Source organism: Euprymna scolopes, chromosome 12 (genome assembly GCF_053919585.1).
Source record: "Euprymna scolopes isolate OS-2025 chromosome 12, ASM5391958v1, whole genome shotgun sequence".
NCBI lineage: Eukaryota > Metazoa > Mollusca > Cephalopoda > Sepiida > Sepiolidae > Euprymna > Euprymna scolopes.
Window position 1 is genome coordinate 97,514,298 of NC_136493.1, and position 7,500 is coordinate 97,521,797.

Sequence of the window (7,500 nt, forward strand, 5' to 3'; positions counted from 1 at the left end):
AGTCAAGGGGAAATGGGGACCAACTCCCCGGGGAGTAGGGGAGCTGGATAGTGACAATTAGTATGAAGGATTGCCCCTACATTGACCAAGGTCTTATATGTGGGGTTGCCCCCACATATGGTCTTTTCTTGTAGTATCTGCTGGAACAGATACTACACTTTGATCTTGTCCCGAAGGCCAAGTTATATACAATTTATGAATTTATTACAAGTTTGTTTTCAATCAGTGTGAATGTGTGTGTGTATGTGTGTGTGTGTGCGTGTGTGCGTGTGTGCGCGCGCGTGTGTGTGTGTGTGTGTGTGTGTGTGTGTGTGTGTGTGTGTGTGTGTGTGTGTGTGTGTGTTTGTCAGTGCAGGAGAAATTGTGCATATACGGTTTTTGTCAGTTTATAAACATGTGTGAAATTCGATGCACATAGGCTGAATGGTTATTCTCCTCCGCGGGATTTGAGTTAGGGGAAGCTGAGTGTAATGTCGTGTTCGTTAGATGTCTTGTTTCTGATTATATTGAACTCTGCGAGGTTTTGGTTATGGAGGTTAGTCGCAGATTTTATAAAAATTGATATTTCACACAAGCGCGCGAAGTGAATTGTTTCAAACGAGCTGGAATTATTTTCATTTATTGAAAATAAATCTGTTTAACACGTTTATGTAATTTTTTTTTTCGAGGGCAGACGTAGCACGAAGTTATTAATTTGAATTTATCTCCACGATAAGAAAGGAAAACGTAAGCTAAACTAACCGAGAAAGAAATAGACTAATTTATACAAGTTAGTATAGTAACTTTTTACGATCGTTCGTATCGGAACTCTGCCTCCCTATAGTGTAAAATGATATGGCTTGTTCTTCGATCTCAGCCGACTTTTTCTTCAATGTCATGTTCGGTTAATAAGTTACTGTGGATGTTTACGTTTCTTAGCTTCCTTTTCCTCTTTCTTTCGGCTAGCTGTAATATTACGAGAAATTAAAAACAACAAAAAATTAGGCCATTATTTACTTCTGAGGTTTAGTTTACTTATTTCATCAATATAGAGCAGTATACAACTGAGATTAGCTGCAAATTTCCTAAAAACTCCAGGAAGGGGGGCATTTTGAAAAAGACGCCTGATAACTTTGACGTCGTACATCCTAAAAGGCAGTACTGATCTTGCTTCTCTGTCACGTACTTCATCCCATGACGACATATCCGGCAACATAGTCATAACTCTAACCCAGTTGCTCCTAAGAATGATTACTGGAGTGCCGCGAAGTGATAATAGCTAGCAGCCATTAAATTTCATTTTCTTGAATAAAAACATTTAATTTTTTAATCATGATGACTCCGCTCAATTCAAAATTGCTGATTTCTGGAATCTAAACGTTTCGTGCATATTAATTGGTAAGCTTTTTTTATGGTTCATATCAGTGATGGGACGATTGATCGGAATATCAGGAGTTTTTCAAATTATCGAGAATCGGCATTAAAGCTGAATAATTCAGACCAGAGTTCGATACCAAAACGATATCAGATATTTAATACAGAATATGTTGATTTATGTGAATAAAAATTCTTCTCATAATCTTGTTTGTGTTATATTATTGTTTTATTGAAAAAGGCGTCAGGCGTAGAATATATATATATATATATATATATATATATATATATATATATATATATATAATGGTTCTCAACTTTTTTTTTTACATTTATTTGATTTTCGAGGCACACTTATATATATATATATATATATATATATATATATATATATAGGTGTGCCTCGAAAATCAAAAAATAAAGCGTATATATATATATATATATACGTTTTATTTTTTATTACCGTATCTTTCTGTTAAGTTACATTATTGTTTCAGCTACCCGGTCGTTTTTTTGGCCGTCTATAGCTTCCTCAGACTTTTACAGAAATGTTCGTTATTATGGGATGAAAGAATGAAAGAGTGAATGAGGTTAGGGGGGTGCGAGGAGGGCGGAAGAGAGAGAGAGAGGAAGGGAACTAGAGGGAAGGTGGGAGGGGGCGTTTGGTATGTTGGTAATGCTTTAGTTTTGGAGTTTAAGGAACTTGTGGGGGAGGGTCTGGGAAGTTCATTTCTGGTATGGCTGAGGGCATAGGGATACATGGAGGGGGAAGGGGAATATGTGGGGGTGGGAGGATGCGGGTTACTTTAAAATTCGAGTCTTAATGATAAAGTTTTTGGCGTCTCGTTGGTGAGATGATTTCTTGGTAAGTATGCCTTGACCTGTTGGGTGTTCGCTTATGTTTGGAGGCGGAGGGGCTATGATTCGTTTTATTTATTTAGTTTTTATTTTGTTGTTAATTGTTTGGAGAGGGTTAGCTAGCGGCTAATATATATTTATAGGTGTGCCTCGAAAATCAAATAAATGTAAAAAAAAAAAAGGTTGAGAACCATTGCTCTAGCCTGTTAATTTCTAGTGGAATTTTCCACTACTTTAACCTTTATAATTATTATTATGTTAGAAACTACCGTTTTTTAAATATTATTTTACACACTAACCTTACTGCAGATCGTTTGACAATAAAGTCTCTTGCAGAGATTCGAGGAAAACAAAAATGAAAAAAAAATTGCAGTCATGCGCAAAATACGACCATATTACTTTCTAAATGGCACGCCTAATTTCACAAGGGAAATAACATTTGCTAACAATTTTATTAGTTTTTATTAAAATATTTAGTTGCTGGTCCCATGACATGTTAAATTCCTTGTAGTGTCACCGGACCGAACGTTAAAGTTATTCATAGTAGAATTATTTGTGGAAGCAGAATGCGAACTTTACGTTAAGTGAAGGAAAAATATAAATACACGTGTGGAGGTTGCGAATGAACTGAAAATTAGACAATCTGACGTTAAGATGAGAATCAGACGCCGCTACTGTTAATATTCAAACAATAAACGTAAAGCTTATACATACATATATACGTTCACATGAAATTAGACATAAATGTCTTATAACGTGCACAACTGCTTCTACTTAAGTATCTTATGGCTTACACATATATATAAAAAAAAGAAATAAACACATACGTCAAGTAAACATTAATCGATGACGCAGAGGAATAGTCGACAGCAAACTGTCAGATAAAAAATTCGCATCATGCTTTTTTTTATACGTTTTTTTTTTCCATAAAATAAAATTTTATTGTGTCATTGTTTTGAATTTCTTTTTAGTATTATAAACCATAGACTACTTCATGAAATTGATCCCTTTATAAATTTTTAAACATTAATTATTTTATCTGACACTGTTTGCTGCGGACTTCGTGTAGCCTATTCTCTTACATCGTCCATTAATCATGTCATCATTGCTGCTAATAATGTTGCTGTTGAGCAAATCGGATTTCTGCACAGAGTCCAAACAATCATGCGCTATAATTGTCTGGTTTACATGAAGTCTTCCTATTATGTCGTACCTGCACGTCATATCTTCAAGGTTGCCGGTTAAAAATCGCGACACCCAGAACTGCGGGATTCAGCAATCATATAGCCAAGAAAGGTTCGCCTCAGAATACACAAAGAGCGACGATTCTGCTAGATTTTCATGAGAGTGTTCTTGACCGGCTAACTCTGACACTACTATGTTGTTATCTGCCCTTCCACGACGAGAAAATTGAATTTTAGTGGGAGCTGCTGATGTTATTTTATTCTGCGTTTTTTTTGTTTTTTTTTTGTAAAATTTATTTTTCGTTATGCACAATTACAAAAGTAAAAACAAAAAACAATGCGACTTTTTATGTAAAGTTTAATGTAATACTCATTCATTTAGTTTGAATCGGATGATTCTATTGTTGGCATCGATCTCTTCGTTTTTTTTTTTTCAAGTTGGACACCGACGCCAGACGGCTCGGCCAACGAAAATCGACCATGTCCTCGTGTCTATATTCTTGGCAAACGACTCTCTATTCCAGTATCTGAACCAGCTACTTCAGACTGCAGTACTTTCTAGAAAGACATTATTTCTTGAATTTGATTTTTTCTTTCTATGCAATGCAAATGCATTGAATGGGTATTATTTTATTCTTCCCCCGCCTTTTCTTTTGTCAAATTTATTTTTCGTTATGCACAATTAAAAAAGTAAAAAAAAAAAACAACACAAAAAAACAACACAAAAAAAAAACACTTTTATGTAAAGTTTAATATAATATTCATTCATTTAGTTTGAATCAGATGATTCTATTGTTGGCATCGGTTTCCTCGATATCTTTTAACTTAGACATAGACACCAGCCGGCTCGGCCAACGAAAATCGACCAAGTCCTCGTGTCCCTATCCCTGCTGGCGAACGCCTCTCGGTATCGGGATCTGGAACAGCTGCTTCCGATCGCCGAATTTTCTAGAAAGACATCATGTACTTACAGAAAGGGGGGGTACGTGAAAATTGGGAGCAACATAATTGAAAGTATTAATGTATTTATTTATTTATTTTTTAATTTATTTTTATTTCGGACTATTATTCTCATCTTTATTAGTTGTTGTTTTTTCATCTTTTATTAGTTTGTTTATTCACAACGTTTCGGCTAACTATTCCTCTGGCGTTCGTCAGGTGGTAACCGCGACGGATAGGAACTTCGAATCTTCTAACTGCATTCTCAGCCATCACTGCCATCCGTAGTTGTTGTCGTCTCACCACATTTTTGGCCAAGTAAACCTCTGGCACGCTTTTGGGTGGGATTGAAACCGCTATCTTCATATAATAAAAATAAAAATAATAGAAATAAAAAAAAAATAAATAATAAATAAATTAATATATATAATGCTCATCTCAAAACGAATTCCAATTAAGGAATAATATATATAATTGAAAGTGTTTCTGTAAAACAAATTGAATCACGAACCTGCCACATCCAGTTTGTCAGTTCATGTCGTTAAACAGTTAACTACAGTCTCCTCCCTATGTTGTCCTCGATAAACGGATCATAATTTATATTGAATACGTTACTGTCTGAAGCATTCGTTTTTTAAAAGACATTTTGATGAATCTGTATTTTTCGTTTGTCCATTACTTGAATTATCTATAAATTAATAGGATAGCGTGTGTGTTATTTATTTTGTGTGTCACGCTTACATCCGAGTGACTGTTGTTTAATTGTTATGGACTTCCATTTCTTGTAATAAATAATTTTATCAGCAATTCTTCATAAGTTTTGGTTTCGGTTTCGATTATAGCTAATGGCACTCGAATAATCTGTTTCTTTTTAAATAAATATTTTTTATCAAGAATTCTTCATAAGTTTTGGTTTCGGTTTAAGCTGATGCACCCATGTCATACGGGTATATATATATTTTTTTATTTTTGAAATCGCAACGTTATAATACATAAAACTCGATAGAACATTATCTCTATAATAATATATACGAAATCTGCAAGAATTAAAATATATTTAAGCGTACTTTACGATCGGGCTCCGCCGGGCGTCCTTGCTAGCTTAGATAAATACTTTTACAGTATTAACAAAAGAACTACAATAATATCAAAGCGTATCCATTTACCCTGAACATCTACAGAATGCGAACATCAATATATTACATATGAATGTGGAATTTCCAAAGGTTCCACTAGTTGACGGTAATATTAAAGCAATATCCTGATTTCTAGTCTCTCTAAAAATACAAACAACCTCGTTTATAACTTACTCTACCCTTTCATATGCGTTATATTATCACAGCTATATAAAGATTAAAGAATATCGTAATTCCTTTAGAGTAGAAAACAAAATTAAATACAGGAGTGGAACTAGTGTCAGAATAATTGATCAGAATCAGAAAAATCGGAACTTTTGCGGATATCGGAATCTGTATCGAAATTGTTATCAGAGTCGGACAAAAATTGAGCCTTATTTCCGATTCTATAAACGATTCTTTTAATTGTTTCATTTTGTCTTTTTTTCTTCTTCTAAACTTAATTTTCAATGGCTTGTACAAATCCGATGCCTCCGTTTAGTCTCGAAAGACAAAGGATACCCCCCCCCTGTAGGAGCAGCTGCGCGTGTAATGGTGCAGCAAGGATTGCACAATCCCAACCAAACCTCTCCTGAATCGGCACTGCCTGAGTCCAATGACAAGGAGAAGTCCAGGACGACTGGAAACAATGCCGAGATAATCTGATGCCTCCCTCCTATCATAAAATAAACAACTTTATAGCTAAATATTTAGGGATTTGAAAAAGAATCAGAATCACACACCATATTATTATGTTTGCTCCAAGCCAAAATGACAAACTTATTTTATCATATTTATTTCTAATTTTACACGTATTATCAGTTGGCGTGTAATCGCATGGACAAACGCACGCACGCACGCACAGGCACACGCACACACATTCACACACAAAGTAAATTTATATTTTCCATTGACAGCTTGGGGGCAAATTGTAAAATTATACACGTATTATCAGTTGGCGTGTAATCGCACGTACACACACGCACGCACGCGCGCACGCGCGCACGCACGCACGCACACACACACACACACACACACACACACACGCAATCAATTTATATTTTCCATTGACAAGTTGAGGCAAATTGTAAAATTTTATGTAATAAAACTCACATAGTCGTAATGGCGATTCAGTTTTTAACATTGTTTCCTTTTGTCACGAAAGAACGGATAAGTTTTCAAGGATATATATTTATTTTTAAAATCTGTAACGATCCCTTTAGCTACACTCGATATTACAGGAGGAGGAGGAGGAGGAGGAGGAGGAAGAGTGGCTTAAATTCTAGTTCTTCCATAGAGTCACCATAATTTCTTACCATTCATCGCTTTCAGACCTTTTAAAAAAGTCAAAGATTCCATTACATACCCTAGTAACATTAGATCACATTTGTTCTGTAAAATATTCAGCTTTGGATGTTTAACACGTACTTAATGACCTCCCCCCCTTCCAATATCATGTGAACGGCCGCCGCCATTTGAACATTTTACCACGACGACAAGACGATGAAATTACGTTTTTTTAAACTGTATCTATGGAATCGGGTTTCGGGGCGTGGTCTGGTCAATGCCAAGTGTGACCCAACACCCCCAGCACGCCCACGACACAACATTCTTGTTACCCAGGCAGTAAAAATGCGATCGGATGACAGTGTTAATCATTACCAGCTGAGCAATAACGGTTCTTCGGTTTGTCTATTAAGGACGCATATGGAACCAATGATCTAAACTTTAAATGAATCGAGTCCCAGATTTCGTAAAGATCAATGCACAAAGTCCCACATCTGCGCTACCGTTTTGTCTCCAGAGAGTCTTGTAGTTATATTAACTTGCCTTTTATAATCCGGAAAAAACAATCAACAGCATCGAAGTATTTATAAGAAATTGGAAGTCGGGGGTGGAGTCGGCAATTCTTATAACGTCCTAAGAAGGAGTACTCTTGCCACATCTGGGTAGGAGCTACTAATATAACGTTGTGCAGATACCCGGATATAAATGCATGCGAAGTGACGTCACCGGTAGGAAAAAAAAGGGCTATACATAAGAGAACAATC